Below are 26380 nucleotides of genomic sequence, written 5' to 3'. Positions count from 1 at the left end.
TATATATTTTAACCAAAATGTGTAAGAAGATAAATTGTGCATTAAAAAGTAAGATTGAAAAAAAAATCTTTTTTATTCGTAGTAATTTTTATTCCTGCCTTGATGAATGAAGAAATGGATTGTGCAACGTTATTAATGTTCTTAACATTTGTCAAAGTATAAAGTTTTAACTACTGTAGTTACTCTTTGAAACTATGCCACTAAGGTTATTCAAGCAAAAATAAGTGTATGAAGTACTTCATTATAACGTTGCGATGGTTTCTTTTTTATTTAATAAATTGTACTTATTTAAGTTTGTGTTGTATGAACTTTATGTTCATATTTTATTTTATCTTACGCTGTAGTTGCTTTTTTTCTTTTTTACATTAGGCAACTGTTAACGTTATACTGTAAAAACATGTTTTATTTTTTCCTCAAAAATAACCTGTATTCTTTCCCCTGAAAGAAATAATTGGAATTATCTTGATATCATGATAAAGTTTTAAATTGAGATCTAAATTCCGATTCATTATATATTACATTTGAAAAAAAAATCATGTTCGTGTTTTATTCGATGGTGTTTTATGAAATATTTTAACAAAAGCATAATTTTTTTTCATATGTATATTTGAGTATATTACTTTCCCGTCTAGCGCTATAGAAGAGCTATAAATTCAAAAAAATTTTTGAATTTAAAAATTCAAAAAGATAATAATAAAAATATATGTATTATTTATTATTTTTATTTATTTTAACATATAATGATATGATAATTTTATTTAAAAAAAAACATAAATTACCCCTCATCTAAAAAAAGAATCTTAGGTCAGAATTTTAATGTATAATTATTTTTCCACTATATTAGAATAAATAACCAATCCCAAAAAAGTATACTAATCTTGTTGTCAGATTTTTTTCTTCATCCTATTAGAGGTTTTTCTTTGAGTAACGGATTTTTTGTAATCTACCATTTTCCAGGTAATAACGTTTTAAGTTAGAAAATGTTATTTTTAAAACATAAAAAAGAGACTAATAAATTCGTTTTTCAAATAATGCGAGCTAGGAAATGCGCATAGTAATTAAAAGCACGACTCGTAATTTTATCTCTTTTTTCGTATTCATACTGTATAAAAAGTAAATTAAATTATCAAAGCCGGCTTTCCACTGAAATAAACTTTCTGGATATATAATAAAAAAATAATTAATAAATAAAAAGTAAACCTTTTAAATTTACGCCAATAGTAATCATTAGAAACCTATTAAAAAGTTTTATATACTATAAGCTATTTCATGTATTCCCATAAGTACTTTAAATTTAGTTTTCTTCTCAACACATTCTTGTTTATCTTTTCCTTAATTGAATTATTTAAGACTCCTAAAAGCATTAAATTTACAGCTTGTCCTATACGAGTACTACGTATAGGTTTGGTCCTTAAACCGGGATGGGTAAATTTAATATTTCATTCTTTGTTTCTAACTTAATGTCGTATAGTTAAAGTAACTATAATACTTAAGTCCCTTAATCCTCATTTTGTTCTCAATAAATTGTTTTTATTTATCTTGATGTTAAATTTCTTCTTTAAATAATTGAATTGTTTTTATTTATAATATCTTCAAGATAATGAAAATAATTTTTTTTAATTATATTTATAAGAGTTCAACATAATTTTATTCGGTGGAAAAATCTTGTGTTCTAGAACAGTAATTCAGAACTGGTGTGCTATTTCTGTTTAAGAAAACCTAATTACGTATAAGTTCTGTATAATAAGTAATTAAAGTCTAAAACCAAAAATCGAACTGTTAAATCGAAAAATTTAAAGTTTCATTTGTTTTTCTTTACATCTTTTGTTCGTAGAAAGGGAAATTGCTATTTAAATTGACGTATTGTACATTTATGCTTCTATGGATCATTTTTATATACGATATTTTTTTAACGGATTTACGTTTTATCTTTAAGGCCTTTTTCTTATTTTTAAAACTCATAAAAGGTTAATCCTGCTAGTTAAAGAATAAAGTTATAATATCCATATCCAATTTGGGCATATGCGGTTTTCACCGGATATTGGTGTCACCCTGTAAATCACCTTATATCTCCAGAACTACTGGACCGATTTTGACCAAACTTGGTCAGATTACTTCTGTATGTGGGGCATTGATGCCATTAAATTTTCATATGGAAAGATCAACGGGATGTGGAGGAAGGTCACCCTCAGTATCTCGAGATTTCGCCTAATTAAGGTGATATTTTTCTATGGCACATTTGTTAACAATTACAAAATAACAATATTTGCAAAAAAAACTTTTTTTGCTCAATCGCACCCGCACCCCCAAAAAATGCTCTAAACTAGTGGCTAAGTGGGCATACTGCGTCAATAGTATTCCTTGTCACTACAAGGAGCGCTAGTGTAGCACTGATGTAAAACTGCTGTAGTCGTCTGCTATGTTGTGACGTCACAGGTGAGCGGTAGAATTAAATCGATCGCCCGGTTGACTCCGTACCAGGTGGATTAAGCCTTGCGATTACATCTGTCTGCCGACCGGTCAAGCGAAATTTATTCTATCTAAGTTGTAAAATTACATTAGTTTAGTTAGTGCTGACCGTCGCCGCTACTACCGCCACACCCGCTCGAACTAAATAATAAGTATTCGAGCGCACTTTAGGTAGAATCATTGAATTAAATAAACGAATAAATATTACATTTTTAAAGTGATAAATATTTTAAATTAAGTTGCGTGTGTAAGCTGTGCATCTGAAACGACCCACAGTTGCACAACTTTCCCGAAAAGCGGTTTTAGCCGCGTGATGGGAAAGTCCTACAACTGTGTTGTCAGATTTTTTTGTTATAATAAAGAAAATTACGGATTATCTTTTAGTATGGTTGCTTTCCTTATCATTGGATTTGTATTATTTAAAAAGACTACTACTCTAACATGTTTAGGTTATTTAAAACCGAATTTTTAAAAGTTAATTTTCCGTCAGAAGTTTGCGTCCATCTTTGTAACCAGGAATTAATTTTTCTTTCTACAATGTTTTTATTACTTTTTTTTCTGTAATTAAACTATTGAGCCTAATAGGACATATTATAAAAAGAAATAAAATATTAAAAAATGCAAGGGGTGTTTATTAAAACAAAATAAAATGTAATTGTCATGAGGTTCTTTAATCTATTTTCAATAAAGGGAGTATAAATAAAATAAAAATATTGATGTAAATAAAAATGATTTCACTTAATTAAAAGAATTTCTGTTTGGTGTTACCAAAATACTTATACAATATTATTATTATATAATTTATTTATATAAAATATATAATTTTTCTAATTTATTTATTTTTTTATTATTATTATAAAAATATTACGTACATTAAAAATTTAATTAACGAATTTTTATTTTACGCTTATTGCGTGAAAGTGTGTTCCGTGACGTAATATCTAAGTTATTATTACAGTCGAATTCATCACAGGTGTGATGTTTAACGATAGGGGAAATTTGGTAAGGTGTGATATTCTTCCTCTGGTTAGTATCATATACCCGGAAGGTATAATAGTAGGATATCGTGTTTCTTATGTATATGTAACCTTGAACCTAACTCTAGCTAGGTTAGAGTTGGGAGTCAGTTCTGCTAAGGTCGGGTGACTCATTCTCCTGTTTTTATTTAGTTTTTTTTTAACCTTCATTGTTATGTACAGTTCTCTCTTACTTTATTGATATTAAAGAAAAATGTCTATTTATCTGTTTTTTCTTCTTCCGTTGCTTTCTTTTCATATCTTCCTTAAACGTTTTTTTTTATTAACAAAATTTACCTCCCTGATTTAAGGGATTAACTTGAAACTTTTTTCGAGATAAATACGACAGTAATTGTGATATTCGGTTGGAAATAAAGAAAGTAATAAATGTGATTAGTATCAAACTTTTTTTTTCAAATAACGGTCGAAGTCGGGACATCACAAAACTGATAAGAATTAAGTTTATATATAATATGTATATAAAAATGTTTTAATAATTATAAAAGATTTTCCTTTTTGTTCCTCCATTTTTTCGTAGAGATTCCAATATTGAAAATTTTTATTATTCTAATAAGTACAACAAAAAATCTGACTTGGTCACCACGTGACTTCCGTGTACGTCTATTAAATTACATATACACATTTTTGCTGCACTTCATTTAAACGTTTTTCATTTGAAAGTGTGATACGATTGTCCATTTCTTTAATAAAAGTGGACAGTTACAATTGCTAAAATATTAGTTTTTATTAACATCAAATATATATACATTTATTAATTCAGCAATCTTACCTCAATTATTAGATTAAAGTAAAATACCCTTGATTACGGTACTCTTTAAAAAATCGTTTACCAAATAATAAAAACTGATTATTCTACACCGTAAGGTCAAAATTAATATTTGTAAAGAGTATGCAGGAGTTCAGTAAACGGATAGTTTAATTATTATTAACTTTTATTTATACGACACACCAGAAATTTTTTGCATATTACGCACAAGTGAAAAAAAACTTCCAACAGTCACTTTAAATTGAATACAATTCAAAAATGTATTTTATTTTTCTGTTAATTAATTAATTAAATGATTTTTTTTAAAATAAATATATAATTTTTATAAAACTTTGCTAATAAAATCCAAAAATAATACGATTCTAAATTATAATTTTCAATTAATATTAAATAATCAGATGTTTCACACAAATCTGTTGCATATACATTTATGTAAAGCCTATTATATTACATTTACACATTTTTAAAAGTACGTAAAATTTTATTTCGCTAATAATGTTTTTCATTTTTTTTATTATAATTAATATTTATTGTAAATTCCTTTTTACAATCACTGGTTAATAATTATTAAATCAATATATTTAAATTAAAAAAGAAACGTTAAAAAAATTAATTAAAAAAACAAAAGAGATTAAGTCCGATTCGAAGTGATCTGCTTTCCTATTTCATTAATTAAAATTTTAATTTTAATTTCGATTGAAATCAAAAAGGGAGGTGCATAACTAGATGTTACAACAGTGCTAAATCCAAAATTTCAACATCCTACGGCTAATTTTTTTGAGTTATCCGTGATACATACGTACAGACGTCACGCCGAAACTAGACAAATTGGATTCAGCGATGGTCAAGTGGCTATTTCCATTGAAATATGAAAACTGAAATGTTTCGCGATCACAGTACTTCCTTTACTTAGTACAAGAAAGTAAAAACATTGAATTTTCAAAGTATAGTATTATTAATTATGTATCATCTTAGTGAATGAAATAAAATTAATTATTTTGCACTATTAAAAATCTTCTGTTAGATAATGAAACTATTATTCTGATTATATATTTAAATATAATTTTAAATTTTAACATTGGAATTCAATTTTTAATTTATTGTTTTCTGAACCTACTCGTGCATGAACTGTTAAAATTTAATTTATTCATTATATTTATTTATTTATTTTTCTTTGTTTGATGATATCACCACATAAGATTGAATCTTGTGCCTTGGGTACGGAAATGGAATTTTGTAGCATATGAAAAATGCCATGACTGACCGGGAATTGAACTCGGGACTTACGGATGAAGGGTTGAAACGCTACTACTCCGTCACATGTTTTTTATTTATTAGCTTTTTTGAGGTTATATGATTTTACTTTGTTCTTATTGATTTTTAAAATTGTCATGTTTTTTGGACTAAGAAAATATTAAATATACATAGTTTTCAGTTTGTTCGAACCACGTTTTATTATCATCTACTTACCTGGAATTTCAAAGATTTCCTTTCTTTTCGTATCGTTGAATTTCAATTGTCTTTCAGAATTCTTCATTTTAGCAATTCGAGTATTTTTTTGTGCGATCTTACTTTAAAAAACAAAGAACTCATAAGTGGTTTTACATTTGTTAACTTTTGAATCTCTTTCAATAGGCACATTAGGCTACGTAACATGCCATCATTTAAATATTGTATAATGTAACACACGCGTGCGCACGCGTGTATTTTTTAAAAGAAAATGATTTCCCGTTTTATGAGTTACTAGTTCTTTCACGGCAAATATATCTTCTTAAGGAGAATTTTTTTGAAGTGGTCCGTCTACTTAAATGAAGTTGAGATCTCCTGCTATAATACCCAACCGATTGTTCATTTATAATTAGTATAATTCAGCATTTTAAGATCATTATGCACTACATTTTAAGATCCACTTCATTGTTTTGTTTCTGTGTTTACTGGTTTTACTTTTTGTTAACAAAAAAAAAAAAATCAGAATGATTCGTGAGAATGTATTAACGGTTTTTTTCAAATAGATTTTACTATCTTAGACCTGCTATTTTTTAATATAATTATTCTTTCCATTATATATATGTATATATATATATTGCTTTTTATAGTTAATTTATGTATTTTTTATATTTAAATTATTTATTAGTAAAATTTGATTTATATAAATAACCAACATTAAATCTACTGATGTTAACTAATGAACTTTTGACCAAATATAGATTTTTGTATACCTGTTACCGTTGTTAGATAACATTAAAAAAATAATGCATAAGTTGTTTTTTTAAGTAACGATTTATTTTTGGTCGTATAATTAATTTTTTTTTTTCTTTTTTTGTATAAAACGAATTTTATTAATTTTACTGTTTTATACAACAATTTTTTTAAACTTAGTTTTTTAAAAAAAACATTTGATTAATTTAATTAATTGTTTTTTAATGCCGGCCTCCGTGGCGCGAGTGGTAGCGTCTCGGCCTTTCATCCGGAGGTCTCGGGTTCAAATGCCAGTCAGGCATGGCATTTTCACACATGCTACAAATCATTCATCTCATTCTATGAAGCAGTACCTAACGGTGGTCTCCAGGTTAAACAAACAAAAAAAACTTGTATTTTTATAAATTACCGTACAATACCATTAATTAAAAGATAAAATCTATTTATTTATTATAGTTTGCGTTTATTTTGTTTTTTTTTTTTAAGTAATTCACCTTAAAATGAATTGTATTTAATATTTCACTAAAAGACATTTATTTTGTTTAGTCTATTTTGGATTAGTTGCCATTACAACAAATTCATCCAATTTTATCATACAAAATGAAAGTATGGTTGTAGAGGAGGTTCATAACATCCATAAAGTGTAGTGTAAGTGTTCATAAAGTGTAGTCTTGTACAGTCTTAGGTTACTTTTATGCGGATTTGAATACTAGATCGTGGATACCGGTGTTCTTTGATGGTTGGGTTTCAATTAACCACACATTTCAGGAATGGTCGACCTGAGACTATACAAGACTACACTTCATTTACATTCTTACATATCATCTTTATTCATCCTCTGACGTAATATCTTACGTTGGTTCAGGAGGCTAAACAGAAAAATTAAAAATTAAAGAATCCTTTTAAAAATGGATTTAGTTTATTTAAATAATTTTAAAACTAAAGGATTAAAAAAAAAACAGTTTGAGGGTTTGAACCTTAGAACTCTGGACGTTGAAATCAGCAGCTGATTTGCGATGACGCGTTCACCACTAGATAAAACCCGATAGGTTTAAAAGGATTAAAAAATGGAAAAGGGAATTCAATTTTCTGGAATCCAGTTAGTTACCCGTCTCTCTTTAAGACGGGTAACTCTTATTCTTGTAAAAACGGGTAACGTCTACAAAGTCGTCTTTTTCAAATTCCTTGAAAAGAGCACCAAGGTGGAGGAGTGCAGGGTTTCTACTTTTTTCTCTAATTCATGCTTGTCTGTCTGAATAACATTTATAATAGTTTTAAGAACTGTAATAAGCATTGAACTGGAGAGGTACAGGATTCTATTTTCTTCTTTGGCTGGTTAAAGGATTACTTGGGCAATCGGTTGAAACCGATGCACTGGGAGGATATTCGAAAATAATTTATCATATTTTTTATATTAATTTGCCCGAATTTGTTATCCACAGAACAAACCGTAGTAGGGTTAGATTAATGACATAACATACAGCAAATAATTTTAAGCGGTGGTTTTGATAATAACAGTATTGAGCGTTATACAAGACTACACTTCACGTACACTCTATATATCGTCCTCTGAAGTAATACCTGACGGTGATTCAAGTATTTAAGCGTTGTACAGTTCTAACGCTACAAACTTAATGCAGCTAAAAAAACAAACTATTATAGTTTGTTTAGTGTTACTTATCAGAATAATTGTTATTTATTATAGTAGTTATTTATTATAGTTTTAATTCAAAGTTCAACTAAATCTATTACAAATTTGTCTCAGTTCGATTGTATGTGTGTCAGTTTTTGTTATCCGTTTAATGACATAAGGTAAAGAATTATATATACCTGTGATCTTTAATTTCGCGTAGTATGTTAATTTTAAAAACTTTAATAACAATCATTCTTTAATAGTCGCTTACGTTTTATTTCTAATAAACAAGAAACTTCTGATAAAAATAAACGTTATAAATGATAACACAATAGGTGGTGGTATATTTAAGAGAAAAAAAATTCGAAGTAGAAATGTTTTTTGATTGATAAGCTTACTTGCTTAATCAAAAATTCTTACTTATATTTGCTCTGACCTGCCAACTGCTTGATTCTGCTTTGTTTTTATATATCCTTAACCTAAGGGTATAATATTTAAGTGTAGATATTAGTCGCGCTTTTTTGTGCTTGTTTTATTTAAGTTTGTTGTAGTCGAAGCTTTAATGATCTATCCGCAGTTTTATCCGTAGGCCGTACGAAAAAATGCGGTTATTAATAATCGTGGTTTGGTAAGTCTAAAAAATAAATTAAAATCTATCACGTCATATCTCTTTTTATATATAAAATTAATTTGGCTGCGGTGTAGTTTTAAAAATCAATTTTTTTTTTGCTGTTGAGCGTAAAAATCCTTTGAATTTTAGTTTTGTAATTTTGGCTATCTGTGGTTGTTTTTTTATATCAGAATCATCTAATTTGTTATATTATTATTCTAGATTTCATACTTCATTACAATCTGATTCTATATCTAAATTTAAAATCATGTTTTAACTTAGGCGGTCCGACTGACAAAAGAGGTTTCAGATACAATATTTTATCAATATATATATATATATATATATATATATATATATATATATAAAAAGAATTAAATTGACAAAAAAAGAAAACTTATTTTTTTAATATATATATATATATATATATATATATATATATATATATATATATATATATATATATATAATTGTATATATATTGTACTGTATTAGTACGTGAATAATTCATCTCTGTTTTCTTATTAGAATGGTATGTTACGTTATCTATACATATCATATAGTCGATATGTTTATTGCCATCGGGGTAAGCATTTGTTAACGACAAAGTCTACCGTATGTAATTACACGCTATTTCAGTAATTGCCCTCGTAGCTGGCTGCTAATATAACTACTCTCTCGCAAATACAGATACTACAAGAATTCTATTAAATGAAATGAAGTGCTGGTTATATTAACAACCTCTCGCGTACGGCCTCCGGTCCTATTTGTCAACGCTACCTACCCGTAAATCAAAATACCGTATTACATACCTGGTATTAAGCCGGTTGTCCTCTTTGCTAATTTAAAAATAAGTATATACAGTGTTCTGGTAACTTAACCAAAATAGGTTTTATATGTACTAGTATGTTTTTATGTGTGTGTAGGTGTTAGTCCGGTTGAATATATTTTTTCATGTTCTTTTATTGGTTATTTGTTAAACGTATATTTTATTTTATTAAAAAAAAATGATAATAATAAATAGTGTAATCATAAATTATTTTTTAATCTATTCCTCGGATTTAGAATAATTTTTTTTTTTGTATTAAGAAGGCGTTTTTACTCATTTTAACTGTATCATAACCGTAAAAACTTTTTACAATTATTTTTTGTATTAAGCGATAATGCGGGTCGACGATATGACCCTTGTCATTTAACGCTAAAAGAATAGAAGTAATTAGAGTGATATTTCCCGTATTGTTTACAATAGGAGGGTCAATGTTTGATATGGGTATGGTATAATTAAAAATGTGGACGAACATTTAAATATTCTATATAATTTAAAGGTTTTCTTTAAAAAAAAGGATTTTCAAAATTCTTTTTCATTGTATTATTTTAAAAACGATCACAGTTTCATTAAACAGGTATATAAGATTTTAACTTACATATCTCGGTAACAAATGAAATATAAGTGAGATAAATATTTTGAGAACAGATCTGGTACTGAAAGAGGATGTGTTTAAAAAAAATTCCTTTCGGCACGCCGGAAGATGGAGGTAGATTTCACCGGTGCTAAGTAGGGGATAAAAAAAAGATTTACATCTTATAGTTAAGAAAACCTTCAAATTTACTCAATACGACCAAGGTTGCATGTGAAAAACGTTACATGTTTAGCATACGACAAGCCCCATCTTCTTACAGTTCAGCAACATTTTGGCCATCTCTTCCTGTAAGGTTTTGTCATATCAAAAATTATATCGTACAAAACTTTAGATAATGCTTAGAGGATTAACGACCACTTTTAACCGATTAGATACTGTGCCTATTAAGGTAGGTATGATTCTTTTGTCTTCAAAACCCAATTTTTTCCATTCCCTGGAAAACCAGTGGTTGGTGATATAAAAAAAAACTTTAGTTACATAAGTTATAGGCCCTTATCAAAAGAATAGTAGGAAATTTAAAAGAATTCGATATTTTACTAAATAAGAAAGTTATAGCGATTTTTTTTTCGAAAAAGCCCCCTCATTTCTATCCCCATGGTCCAATTTTGGGGCGAGTTATTTTTAAGGAATAATTTGAAAGTGATTGGTACAAAATTACGGCAGTTATCATATCCACTAGAAACTGAAATATATATATAAATGTATATAAACTTTTGAGCTGACAATGGTTTTCGGGTCTGGGGGTTGTGAAACGCGAAGATATGTCGAAATTTTCGGGAAGTCGAATCATGGTACCCATTACGATAGGTAGCGTTCTTATGAAGTCTACCTAAAAATAACAGATAATCTTTTCAAGAGCTCTAATTTAACAACTGTTCTTTTCTATGAAGCTGATGTCTGGACCTAGTCGAATCGAACAAGTAGAAATGTTTTTGAGATATGGAAGTATTTCGGTTTTGAGAATGTCCATTATTGCTATAACCATTGAGTCGTTGAAAGAGTCAAAACAAAATATGTTATGTAATAGCTCGAACTTCAATTTTATCCATCTTTCAGAAAATTTAAACTATTTTCTTTACTTGATCGTTCACAAACAAGCAACTAAACGTACGCGGCTAAAACTTCGCACCACGCCATGTAATGGAACGTATATGACAAATATCACAGTCATTAGGTCATATTTGGGCATCTCTATCATGCCGAGAACTTTCCGAACGATCCTTCATGTGAAAAAATCTTAAAACATGATTTTTTTTAAAACTTCCACTGTGAACGTTAAGGTTTAGAGCATTATTATCTAAATTTTTCGCCCACGCCTACATTGAGAATCAAAGGTTTTCTAGCCCCCTCCCCCCAAAAAAAAGCCAGCCCTTTAATTTCCATATTTTTTTATACCAATACGTTAATTAGATCGGGAGATATGTAGCATTAAAGACAAAAGTTACCTTTTCTTTTTGAAGAGAAATATTTCGGTTCAGAAAAATTGTACAGACATAAAAAAAGAAATTAAAGCTAAAGTCTTGCTTTTAAACGATTTTAATGCAGTTTACTGAAAAAAATTCGGTTCCCCCATGCGCTCGATCAAACACGAAGAAAACTTTCAAAGTTTTAAAACTTTTCTTCTCACTGATTTTTTTTTAATTAGATGATTTTTAAAATCTGAAGTATACTGTCTTTAAATAGAGTATTCAAGCTTTAATTTTTTTTATTCGTTTCTAAGCCTCTTGGTTGCAAAGTTAAAGTAGTTTGTTTACAATAATTTTTTATCATAAAATATAGGTGTCCCTTTTAATTTTTTGTACTAGTGTAGTAGGTATTTAATTTTACTCTGAAATATCAGGAAAACATAATTTTTGCCTTATGTTTTATTCAGCCATCGCCTTCCTAGACCGCCTGAACCCCCCCCCCCCCCCACCCCAACAATTTTCTGTGGGTCTTCTACCGCTCCCCCCTGAAGGTTTCTAGCGCCCACAAGGTGGGGTTATCGACCACTTTGAGAACGAATGGGTTGGAGGAAAATCCTGGGCTTACCTTTGTCGTTGATGCCAGTCTTCAAGTGTGTAGTCTCTTTCACTCATTCTCTCATTCGGTGAGAATAGCTATCAAGGAGCAATTTCCAAGTTGCAAAACTGGTGTAGGAAGTAATGATTGCACATTGCAATGATTTCGCCATGTTGCGCCCTGTTAAGTTGTAGTAGTGTTTTTTTTTTTTTTTTTTTTTTTTTTGTAACAGTAGCCAAATATTTATGAATAAACTAAATACTATTGCAACAAAATTTAGTTCTCTACTCTACATAGCTGGTGTAGTTTCATTTTTGGCTGTAGACACTATCTATTTTCTCATCATACCTTTTAGCAATAAAACCAAGAATTAGTTGTCATTTGACTGTCGATTCTACCAGATTTTCTCTCGATTTGCTATTAAAATGGAAGGAAATGATTATTTTTATTTATTCATTTATTCAAATATATTTTTAAATAGAGTGAGTCTATGTGATCTTTGTTATCATAATGTTTGTCAGAGGAAATTTTCGTCTTCATTTTTGTTGGGAGTCTGATTTTCATGGTTTAAGTTACTTTTATTTTCAATTTTTCTTTCCATTTATGTTATAGATTTTATTTGTCGTATGGCTTGTGTTTGACAAATTTTAAAAGAACTGTTTAGACTTTGACCATATTTTTTTTCTGGTCACTTGTTATTAGGTTTACAGGCAATTAATAATTAGTATTTGCAGATCTTTTTTCACTATTAGTAGATCATTCGTAATCTGTCGCTTGGTCGTCTTAAATCGTGGTCTTGTTCAGTATGCCAGCACTCTTCTAAATTTTTATAACGTAAGATCTGTTATTGGAACTGTTGAAGATCTGTCTATTCTTTTTTTACCTTTTTCTTTCTTTTTCCTGTTTAGCCTCCGGTAACTACCGTTTAGATAATTCTTCAGAGGATGAATGAGAATGATATGTATGAGTGTAAATGAAGTGTAGTCTTGTACATTCTCAGTTCGACCATTCCTGAGATGTGTGGTTAATTGAAACCCAACCACCAAAGAACACCGGTATCCACGATCTAGTATTCAAATCCATGTAAAAATATCTGGCTTTACTAGGACTTGAACGCTGTAACTCTCGACTTCCAAATCAGCTGATTTGGGAAGACGCGTTAACCACTAGACCACCCCGGTGGGTTTTTCTTTTTTTACCTGAACTATTTTTACTTCTGCGTATATTTATCTACTCTGAAATTGTATTTTAGTATTCTTTGCGTACTGTTATAAGATAACATTTAAACTATTGCTTATTGTGTAAACCTTAATTGCATTTTTATGTAGTATTATCTAGCTTGTATATTACGGTAAAACTTATATCTAACTCTATCCTATGATTAAAAATATATTCTTTGGAATGCGAACTGTTATTTTTATTCCCGTTACATTTCTGATCGAACACGAAATTAACGTGAAAAAGTTGTAGAAACCTTTTTCGAGTAAAAATTCTGACCCCCAGAATTCTTTTCTATTAATTCTGTGTACAGATGTTCCATAAGTTTCCGTACCTAGAAAAAATAAACATTTTTTATTTTTATTAAGACCTTGGTGTGTCAGGGAAAAAAACAAAATTTCAAGGAACGTATCACCAACGCCATATGGGGATTACGTGTCTTCAGTAGTGAAGGACACCCATCGAAATGTGTTTTCAAAACAATAGTAGTAATGAAGAGTTTATTATATAATAAATAAAAATGGTTTTCTTAAAAAAAATATTTATTTTTTAATGTATGGAAACTCTGTAATCTATTATTAGTTTTGCTAATCGGTAGTTTCCAACGGGAAAAGTCTCATTCTGATTGAATTATAGATTAAGGAACAAAGAAACAAATTTACAGAGAAGGGTAAATAAACTGACAACTCTTACGTAAAAATGTTTTCAGTTTATAAATAGACATTTAAGATTTATATTCGTAATAAATCATTTTTTATACAAATATATTTGTTACATCATCGTAATTTATTTAAATCAAACATTTTAATAAAAATCATTTTTTATTAAATAAGATAACTAATATCTATCTAATAATAAGGAGTTTAGGGGAAAAAAAAGAAAGTTGTGGATGCTAACAGATTTAATTAATTAAAATAATTAATTTTCATTAATAAGTCATTATAATTAATTAAGTCTTATTAAAGTAAACGTTATCCGTTTAACAAACATGTAGTATTTAATTATTAATGATAAATTATAGTTATTTAATGTTATTGTTTCTGAGAACTATATGTAATAAACTACTCAGTTTTATAGCAATAATTTTCATATTTTGTTAGTCTGTTTTGTGTTGTGTTTTTTTATTACAGCACTCGCTGTAGGTCGATGTGCTTTAAGATTAACTGGTTTTAAAATAACGGTAAAAATTGATTGCAAAGTCATTTTATTTTCTTATCTCTTATCTATTAACATAGCGTAATGTCATTTTCAACTTTTTTCATTAAAAAATAGTAGGTAACTAAAGAAATCCTTATCTTGTTTTATCTCTTTTTAATTTAACGTTACAACCTACTCTAATGCTTAAAAAAATGTGATAATAGTTACTATTAAATGCTTGGTAATAATCGTTTATCATTTTATATATCCAATTTGGGAGTTTTACAATGTATTTTTACAAAGTAAACTAACGTTTTACAAAGTATTGCCCATTTTTTAAAGTAAAAACTATTCAGAAAGGAATTATTAATAAAAAAATTGCCGATAACCGGAAAATCATTGGTCCAACATTCATCAAATCATTGGCCTGCATTCATCTGATCGCGATTTTTTTTCGGCGTAAAATTATTTTAAATGAATTAAAAATTAACTTTATTTGAAAAAACTGTTCACACTGAAATTAAATTGCATACGTAAACAGACTAATGATTGTTAGATAAAATAAGACCACCCTCACTATTTTACTGTTATTTTGAATCTATTTTTGAAACAGCAAACTCCTCGGTAAAGATACAACGTGTCCAGTGTAGTTAAATATATCATGACATATTTACTATTTATTAATTTACTATTATTAATAATTGTTATTATATTTATAGTAGAGGATATAAAAACAGGCAAAATATTAGCAGCTTGCCTTACGGTGCAAGCGTACTGCCGGGTTAATTGTCTGTAATAACTCGATGGTTTGTCAACGAATGATGTTTTACAAATGAGGTATCATTTTGTTAAAAATAAAATGCTTAATAAATTGTTTAATAAGTAAAAATTCGATCAAACAAATAATTAAAAAGATGTTAAGATTAAAATATTCAGATGGCCGCCATTTTAACATTTTTGAAGGTGACGTTTTCAAAATTTTTTTTGTAGAATAAGACAATGGTTAGATTTGTCAAATTTAATAGACAAATTAGCCATTTTTAACGACTAAACCTACTCGTTGCTGAGAAAATTTTTTTTGTTGAAATTCAGAAAATGGCGTCCAGAAGGAAAACAAAGCAAAGAACGTTTTTACTACTTTTGGTGTCTTGAATCATTTTTTGAAGTTCAGCGAATACGTCCCGGACACTCTGTATGGCCTGTTAATTATTTCTTCAGTTCATATCCAGTGTTCTATTTCATTTTTGTACAGATTATTCGTTTGTTTTGTTTCCAGATACGGTCAGTTTTTTATTTCATATCTCTCTTTATTAATTGATTTTGTAATAAATAATGATTAAATAAAAAAATATAAAAAAAAATCTGATGTGGACACAACGTGACATCCTTGTTCGCCTATTAAAATGCATGTACACAGTTGTAAAAGTATATAAAGTTCCATTTCATTAATAACTTCTGGTATTTTTTCATTTCTGATTATTGAATTATTTTTTATCGTAAATTGTTTTGTTTTTTTTTACAATCAGAAGTTAATAATTAATAAATATACTTAAATTAAAAAAAAAAAGTTAAAAAAAAGGAGATGAAATCGGATTCGAACCGATGTGCCTTCCCCTTGTAAGATCAAATATTTTATCAATTAAAATTTTATTGGACTATACTCTGGAACCAATGAAAATAAGCACCACATGATATATCGTTGAAAAGCTCTCAATGAGGTCTTATTACTGCAGTTAAGAAAAAGTCCAAAACCCAAGTTTTTTTTTTCGATTTTGGGCTTTTTTTGGACACCTTTGGTCCAGTCGATTGCAATCAAAAGGGGAGGTGCACAATCAGATGTTAACAAGTTTTAAATTCAAAATGTTAAAATCGTACGGCTAATCGTTTTTCAGTTATGAATACAACATACCGTACGTATGTATAACTCTCTCCCCATATAGTAATAGCTACACATAAATATTGTAAATTACTGTCTACAGAGTTATGTGTAGTAAAGATAAATAAATAATATATAACTCTGATCGACTATCTCAACTCAAATATATCTATTATAAAAAAATTTCCCATGCCGGGAATCGAACCCGGGCCTTCTGGGTGAAAGCCAGATATCCTAGCCACTAGACCACATGGGACTACGTTAGAACCAGTACATAATATTGTTATATTAATTTTTTAAAGAAATACAGATTAAACAACTAAATTTTTTCAGGAACAATATAACACAATATATTTTGTTATTATTATTTCGTATATACGTGTGGTAAATTCGTGAAACTTTACTTCGTACAAGAAAGTAAAAATGTATTGTTACTTTAAAATTTTAATTTAAGTAAAAGTAACAATACATTTCAGATATTATCTGATAAACTAGGTATTTAAAATTTTAATTTAATACCTAGTTTATCAGATAATATCTGATAAGTTTATCTTAATTTTGGATATCAGATATATTGTCTAATAGTATTTGTTCGTTACTGTATATGTATATATTTGTGTGTGTTGATTTAATTTAGTGGGAGGTAAAACTTGAAATGCCGATCTCCGTGGCGGAGTGGTAGTGTTTCGGCCTTTCATCCGGAGTTCTCAAGGGTTCAAATCGCGGTTAGGTGTATTACATTTTTCATACGCTATAAATTTCCATTTGAGCTCATGACATAGACCAGTTGAGCAGTAATCTCACACGTGAAATGTAACTCAAAATATATGTATAATTTTTCCCCAGTATTTTTTTTTTTTTTTTTTACGTTTTTGATGAATAAAATGAAATATTTAATATAATTTTGGAATGTAACAGAGTGTATATATTATTATTATGATTATGCATAAATTTTGTTAAGAAAAAAAATTTTCCCATGCCGGGAATCGAACCCGGGCCTTCTGGGTGAAAGCCAGATATCCTAGCCACTAGACCACATGGGATTACACGAAAGTTCACTCGTAATAGTGTTATATTACCTGTGCAATGAGATAAAGATTAAGGAATTATTCACTTGTTTCAGGATATGTAAAATCATTTATTCAACGTATCAGTGAATTTTAAACTAATTATCTTATTATATTGTTTTAGACCTTTACATTGAAATAAGTTTTTGAAATTATTATTACTATTGGTAATTTCTAAATTCTGTCTATTTTTTTTTTTTTTTTTTATTAATCGAAGTTCGTATATATACGGAATTGTTATTTTAGATAAATATTCTTAGTTTGGCAATACACTTTAGGTATAAGTACTTATTGGTATCATTATTTTTCAAAATGTAGTTGATATTTTGAACTTAGATTGGTAGCATGACTGTTTATTTATATGTTAGTTTATGCTATACTGAATATAATTTATTTTTCAATCGATTTAGAAGACCCGAGGTGAAATCATATTTAGAAAATTAACCACATCTCATTCTAGAGGCAAGTACTGTTTCACATTATCTTCTTTACTGAGTGAAATTGTACACACAATTAGTGAATTCCAAGCACGTTATACTACCAAAAGTGCTGATATTATTCGATACAACTTACATCTTCTATCACGACAAACCATACAGATATTCAGTGTAGCATTTCCTTTTGTGTAATATAAAAGATATATTACACTTAATATATCTTTTATATTATATATAAATTTTATATAAATAATCCCTTTGTGTAAATATTCTGACATTTTATTTAAATAATGTATATTTCACATCGGGAACATTATTTTATTGCTTCGACTCTTAATTGTATTTATTTATTTGATTATTTCGGTTATTGTTGCTTGTAAATTACCTGAGGTACATGTGGTACAAATCAGAGTTACTCTTGCTTAGAGTAATGATTTTATAATATAACCAATCTCTGAATATCCCGGTCAGGCATGACATTTTCACATGCTACAAATCATTCATCTGATCCTCTGAAGCAATACCTAACGGTGGTCCCGGAGGTTAAAAAAAACCAATCCCTGAAGGGAACGTAATAAAGATTAAATAATTTTTTATAGAAATGAATGTTACCTGAATTTCGGTGAACTTTACTTGATATGCAGCAGGAGAGGTCGGCTGTGTACAATGAGACCACTTAATTCCAAAGTCTCTTTTTTAAAATTCGTTCCAGAGAAATTTGTTGTTATTGAGAATAGCTATGCCATTCTCAGGAATTTTCTGTGATTCATATCTGATCACATTTGTTGATTTTCTAATCGATGCTTTCTTCTATAGCAAATATTTCTTCAGCTTTCTCATCCATGTCAAAATGATTACCTTAAATTCAGAAGTTAATTTTAAACAAAGATAGATTGCACACACGTATCAAGTGTAGGTAAGTATCAGGTAATTTGGTTAAGAATATCTTTTGAATTAAATATTTTTTCTCAAGAACTAGATGTAAGCGGGTCTAATGTATTATTTTTACTTGTTAGGAGTATGTAAAATATATTTTGAGAGAAGAGCTGAGTTTATTTCAGATCTGTATGTCGGCGGTTTAATTGTATTCATTTATTAAAATTAGAAAAATATTTGAATTTCAATTATCTATACTGCAAGTTCAGCCGTTTACCCCTAATTATTTCTTGTTGGTACCTTTTTATTTTCATAAGAGCCAAATAGTAAATTATAAAAATCATTGAATTTTATGATAATCTAAAAAAAAAAATATCAAAAAGTAGGTTTTTATACTTACAGCAATACATAAATAAGCAATACATACTTACAATAATAAATAAAGAAGGAATGTAAATTATAGTATAAACGAGTTCTGAATGAAAAGTCTAGTAAGATTTTCTCGAACGAACATTCTTCTTCTTCTTTTTATTATTATTACTGATCTCTCAGTTATTATTCATTTCTAACAGTTATTATCTTTAACTTCTACTTAACTGAGATCATTATATATTACACGTAATTTTTAGCTTTTCCCTCATTTTTGGTGACTTACCCTTGATTTGAAAAACTGATAATTATATGTTTTATGCAATTTATTTACCTTTAAATCACTGCGTTTGAACCAACTTGTTAGCTTACTCCGTTATTGCGTAATGATTATTAGAAAATTTTAATTTTAGCGGTCATTTTGAGGTGAACCCGTTGTCCGATCACAGCCATTCATGTATTTTTCTAATCCTCTAACGAGTCTTAATCCGAATCCGATATCAAGATCCTAGATAAAAAGTGTTCATACAGTTGCACGTGTACTTATTGAATTGAATAACGACCTATTTGTTCGTAGAAGATTAATTACACATGTATTTTTTTTCTTTTTAAAATTAAAATAGCAATCCATTTTATATTTACTAGCATCCCTGTAAAGATCAAGGGCTATGCCCTCACGGATTCCTCTGTGTTTTTAAATTCATGCTTGTGAGAATAATAATGATAATAAAAATATATATTTTGCAAATTGAATAACCTTTTCAATTTGCAAAAACTGACAACACAGTTGTAGGATTTTCCCGTTACGCGTTTTTTTTTTCTGATTCACGGCTTACACGCACAAGCTAATTTAAAGTATTTATCATTTTATTTAAATAAAATATTGTTTTTGTTTATTTTATTTAATAATTCTAACTAAAGCGCGCGCGCATGCGTATTTCATTCGTGCGGGTAGGCGGTACTAGCGGCTACTATAAATAAATTTTTACACTTTAAATATTATTAATTTATTTAATTCTACCGCTCACCTGTGACGTCACAACGTAGTAGACGATTACAAGAGAAGTTGGGTAGCTAAGTGGAATGTGTAAGGAGAAGTGGCAGAGTTAAGACCTCACTTTGATGGGGAACAACTTTGTGGATCCAACGATAATCTAATAGAAAAACTGCAACGAAAAAGACCCACCGTACTGCCTTCTACAACATTTCAAAATTATTACTATTTTTTGGAGTAGGAGTAAAGTTTATCAAAAGATTTTTTTTATAATTGTTCACAAAAATATTTAAAAAAGAAAATGCAACCAAAATCACCCGTTGTACTGCCTTCTATAACTTCAAAAATAAAACCATTTTTGGGGTGAAAATTAACAAAAAAATTTTTTACAGAAGTTGTTTATTAATATTCACAAAATTATTAAAAAAAAATTTAATTATGCAAAATCTGGTGACTATTTCGTTTTTCCCTGTATCCCCCCACTCATGACCTTTTGAATTGAAAATTTAGTAACATCAATGCTTATACTTAGAAGTAATCTGACCAAGTGTGGTCAAAATCGGTCGAGTAGTTGTGGAGATATAAAGTGATTTATAGGCCAATACCGAAAACCATTTTTAGTGGGGGGGGGGGGGGAATTTAACAAAAATTTTTTTTACAAAAGTTGTTTACTTTATTAATGTTTATGAAATTATCAAAAAATATATAATCTTAATTATGCAAAATCTGGAGACGATTTCGTTTTCCCTCTGTATCACCCACTTCCTGACCTTTTGATTTGAAAATATAATAGCATCAATACTCCTTACTATAGAGATATTATAGCCAAGTTTGGTGAAAATCGGTGTAGTAGTTCTGGAGGTATAAGGCAATTTACAGGTTAACATACTTACATACGAGTACGTACGCGCATTTTGTCGCGGAAATTTCGATGTCATTTTTGGTTTTCTGTGGTCCTTAGTGGTCAATTCGTCAAGATTCGGTAAAAACCGAATATGTCCAATTTTGACCGCTCACCATACTTTCCCTTCTATATAGCTGCTTTATAAACGGGAAAGTAAAAATATTAATATATTGTAATTTTTTCAGAGGAACAGTTTTGTGAGTACAGGATCCGAAACTTTTGAGTGATCTGAAGGATGCGGGTTTCAAAATAGTCGGTCTCTATCTTAAAATTAGTAGTTATAGCTGGGTTACCCGCCCTTCGAACGGGTAAAAATGTATTTTACCCGTTTCTTAGTGTTAACCAACAAATACCTTTAGGAGGTGACCGGACCTCATTTTTCATATTTAAAAAAAAAAATTGTTTTATTTAACATTTTTTAGTCAAGTAACCGGAGACAAGTGCAGTCGGTTAGTGTGGATGCGCATCCACATACAGTAACAGTGGTTGTGGCTGTATTGGCGAGCCGCCGCGCCGCCGAACACCTTCGCAGCTCTTAAAAAAATCGATATTCAAAAAACCCGAAAATGGTTTTTAGATATTTTTCTAAAGAATATTTAAAACCAGCTCTAGTGAATATCTTGTTTAATACAGTTGGAAAAGGGTAAAATTTGCAATCTCTGTCCAATATTTTTTTTTTTTTTTACTTTCTTCACCACTTTCAAGGTCGAATTTTGGGAAATCTAGAAACTGGTTTGTAGATGTTCGCATGAAGATTACACGCACAAAAAATCAAATTGTTATTTTCATTTGTTACCGTGAAATTTAACAAAAATCGTCGGATTTAAAAATAATTTCAGAAATCCATTTTAATCTTTTAAATTCGGAATTTCAAAAAATCTAGAAATTAGTTTTTAGATATTCACACGAAGATTACAGACACCAAAAATCAAATTGTTATCTTCATTTATTACCGATAAATTCAAAAAAATAGTAAATTTCATTGTTACTCTATTTTAACCCTTTAAACTTCACTTTCTTTTTCCTGTTTAGCCTCCGGTAACTACCGTTTAGATAATTCTTCAGAGGATGAATGAGAATGATATGTATGAGTGTAAATGAAGTGTAGTCTTGTACATTCTCAGTTCGACCATTCCTGAGATGTGTGGTTAATTGAAACCCAACCACCAAAGAACACTGGTATCCACGATCTAGTATTCAAATCCGTGTAAAAATAACTGGCTTTACTAGGACTTGAACGCTGTAACTCTCGACTTCCAAATCAGCTGATTTGGGAAGACGTGTTAACCACTAGACCAACCCGGTGGGTTAACCCTTTAAACTTGGAATTTCAAAAAATATTTTCTTGATGTGCACTTACACCGTAAGATCTGTATAAATTTTCATCACTTTATTTTCACTAATTTTTACTGGGGGTTGATTATTAATCAGACACGACATATTCTTGTATATATATTTAAAAGGATAGATATTCTTTAAAACACAAACAAATTTTTCATACTATTTTTATTAACCTGAATTCCGTAGCGGAGTGGTAGCACCTCTGCCTTTCATCTGAAAATTCTGGATTCTAGTCCCGGTCTGGCACGGAATCTTTTTCACACGCTAAAATTTTTTTCATTATCAAACGTCTGCAGCTGTTATAGGATGCCGGCCAGAATGAAACAGTATAGAGAAGCTAATTGCTGTTGGGCTTTCGCTTCTTCAAGTCGGTTATAGATATTCAATGCATCTGTTCATTGTTCTAGGAAATAGATTGTAAATATTTAGTTGTCAAAAGAAAAAAAAAATTACACGATAAACTCTTCCGTATTTAAATTAAATGAATGTAAATAGGATAAATTAGAACTACCGTTTCAGAAAAAAAAATCAATTAAAAATATGAAATTGAAATATATATAAATAAATTATAAGATAAAATGCACAACAGATATACGAATTTTTTAACTGTAATAAAATTATATATTCTTATGTGTAGAAAAATATGAGATTTAAAAAAAACCGCTAAGAAAAAACAATAAGTAATTGAGCGGATTATGTTGTATTAAAAAAAAAAACACGCTTTCAGAATTCATAATTAGAAAATATTTGTTATATTCAAAAAAGTAAAGATACCGAATACAATTGTATTAAAAAGAATAAGCTGGTTTTACGGATTAATAAAAATGATACATGATTAATATAACATACAGAGTTGAGGTTTTATGAAAGAAGTAAAATGAAGTGGGGGTAGATAATTTGATGGAGGGAGAAGTTTAAAAATAAAGATAAAAGTGAGATATGATATGTAGCGTACATTTTAATTATCAAACTCGCCTACATGACTTTGGTTTTACTAATGCGTACGTAATTTATGTTTATATGCTGTAGCCCACTAATTAACTTTTCTTGATATCGCTGACCCGTAAAAATCGCACCAACAGCTCTCTTACCCCTCTCCCGACGGTTAAGGTATGACGTTAGAAGTGGGGATGGATCGGGTTAAAGAGGTGGGCCACCGGGCATGTTTATAAATCAAATACAATCACGATTCGTTTTTACTAATTTCATTTGTTCAACATCAATAAATCAGTTGTGTACGTGGTTAAGACGGAGAAGAGATTGAAGGTAAGGTACGGTAAGGAAAGGAAAGTAAAGAGTTACCACACCGTCTCACAAATTGAATACGTACGGCTGTAAATCAAAGAACTTCTTTGCTCAGTATATAAAGGACCACCAGTGCTTCCTGTATCATAACTTTACATATATAACTGTTTCTTTTTATTTTCTTTCTCATATATTCTTTTTAACACCGACTGACTCTCGCTCTTTATCTACGGATAGTCTTATCTATTTTCTATTCTTTAAAGGAAATTAGTATATTTAAATTTTAACCGAACTATTTTTTTCAAAATTATCTATCGGTGAGAAAAGTGTATCCTTTTTTAAATCATTTTTATCTTCTCTCTGAGTGAATGCCAAGTTTTATTAAAGTGGAACATTAAGTGGGCAAATTAACTAATTAATTGAAAGCCCAGGTCGTTACCTGGGCTTTCAATTAATGCAAACATTTTGGCAACACGTTTGTTGCTGAAATGTTTGATCTCATTTTACTTGCTAGACTTTTGATTAAAAACTGAATAATTTTCATTTTATTAATTCATTGATGTCGATTACATATTTGAATCGAATTAATTTTACAAATTTTAATCCGAAAAAATTGAATTTTACAGGTTTTTGGAAACCTAACACTTAGGTCTGTAGAAATAATTAAAAAAATTAACATTTTAGTATAATTAAAAAAACTTAACTCATGATGTCCCAAAACAACATTAAAAAATTCTTCAATAGTTATTTATATCAATATTTTATTACGTTTCCTTTTGAAAAAGTATCACCTCATTCTCATCTAAAATTTAAAAAAAAAGGATGTGAAACATATAAAAATACACGTCAAAAAAGCATTACCGTGAAATATATATATATATAAAAAAACAAAATCGTTATGAACTTGCCCCACTGTGATTGACTGCATAAGCGCGTATGAAAAATACGCCACTACACAGTCAATATAACCTCAAATTCTTTTCGCCCTTAAATTGAACGTAAATCTATAACGACTAACCAATTTTCATCAAATTTTTACATACACAACTTCAGATATACTACTAAAACATATGTAAATTTCATTGAAATTGACAAGTAGGTTTGAAGATTCCCGAGCCAAAAAATGTTATACATAGACCTATATATATATATATATATATATATATATATATATATATAAACAAACCCGATTTTAAGTAATTAATATTTTCGTACTTTTCATACCTCAAAACGTAAAGAAAATCCACTTTCACCCACCTACTTTCAATGTTTGAACGAAAGTAATGCTGTCTTTTGACTTTTCTTCGGAAAGTCGATAAAAAGAGAGAATAAATGGTGCGTAATACTATTGTCTTTTAAAGCTGGCCCGGTTGAAATGGCAATTCAAAGCTAATTTTGTAATCCTGTATGTAATTCTTTTGTGTGTCTATGTGTTTGGAGTCTATAAAATTGTTATTTACAAATTCTTTCATGGGAAAGGAAACATTTGCAGGATGGATGATAAGTCTCTAAAAAAAGGAAGGACTTGTTCCCCTTTCACTTTTATTTATTTATTTTTTCATTATTACCGGTTTTAAAGTTGTTTCTGTTTTTTGGATTCTTAGGAAACATCATTTATATCACACAGTTGATTACAAATTAGTTGTATACTTAGAAAAATTTCTTCGCATGCAATGATTTTTGTAAAGATTTCTGTGACGGATGTAAATGAACAAACTGGGATTTGAGTTCAGAGATAGTTCATTGGCTAGAATGGAATGTAATTTTAACTATAATGGAGAAGATTTACGAAAAAATGTAATTTTATAGGTATAGAAAATCGTCGGCCATTATAAATTTAAGATAATCTTTTTAAGAGGTTCTAAATTTTATGGTTTTTAAATTTTGACCCTAAAAATTCAGATATTTTGTTCGGAGAATAAATTGCAAATAGGTCTCAATCCCCGATATATTCAACATTTCAGAAATCATTAAAAAGTATACTCTAACAGCATAAGAACCATTAAGATTGGCGCGATATAGTATAGATAAAAAATATGTTTTTATAAAAAAAAATTACTGTATGTAATAAAATACCATCAAATCATATTAACTATATTTATTTTGGTATAACGACCATTGTCATTATTTTCAGCCATTTTTATATGGTGCGATCAGAAATAAATGAAAGATATTTATTTAAAAAATAATGAAAAAACATAAATTTTGTGATCGTAATATAGAAATTTTTTTATGTCAAATGATGATTAAATCAGAAATTACTTTTCTTATTTTATGTTTCCGTATAATATGATACCAATGAGATTACTTTTTAAATATATATATATATATTTGAGCACCGTACATATGTACCGTATTATTATAGGCACTATTTAAACAACTATTAATTGGAATTGTATTTACTACAATAATTACTATAAAGTTAATTAATAAATAAATGTGATTATATTGTAACTAGTCACGTTTTATTTGTTTATATATATATATATATATATATATATATATATACTATAAGAAATCTTAAAAGTAACTGAGATTCATCATCGTAATGGTAGTTTAAAATTTAAAGAGTTTGTAATCTGTACTTGGTGTAATTTATTTTATGATAATACCGTGTATCGTACGGGACAGAATGGAATGCGGGAGCTCACTTGTCTACTTCATTTATTATGATTGTTGTTATTAAGAGGAAGAGATTTGCAATAAAGATAATACTGTAGACTACTACTTCAAGTTAGCCTTTTTTTCCCTAAGATTTTTTATTTTTTATTTTGTAGGTG

At 28.8% G+C, this 26380-nt stretch overlaps 1 protein-coding gene and 2 non-coding genes across 5 annotated transcripts in view; 1 reads left to right on the top strand and 2 right to left on the bottom strand.

Moving 5' to 3' along the window:
• Window positions 1-26380, top strand: part of LOC142325993 (roundabout homolog 2-like) — a 1010872-nt gene that overhangs the window by 260861 nt on the left and 723631 nt on the right. The window lies entirely within an intron of this gene.
• TRNAE-UUC (transfer RNA glutamic acid (anticodon UUC)) lies at window positions 16552-16623 on the bottom strand. The gene has a single exon. It is a non-coding gene; the product is annotated as a tRNA-Glu (tRNA).
• On the bottom strand, window positions 17339-17410 carry TRNAE-UUC (transfer RNA glutamic acid (anticodon UUC)). Its single transcript has one exon. It is a non-coding gene; the product is annotated as a tRNA-Glu (tRNA).

Source organism: Lycorma delicatula, chromosome 6 (assembly GCF_047948215.1).
Source record: "Lycorma delicatula isolate Av1 chromosome 6, ASM4794821v1, whole genome shotgun sequence".
Lineage (NCBI taxonomy): Eukaryota > Metazoa > Arthropoda > Insecta > Hemiptera > Fulgoridae > Lycorma > Lycorma delicatula.
The sequence above is the reverse complement of the archived record's forward strand: the minus strand, read 5'-3'. Positions and strand labels throughout refer to the sequence as shown.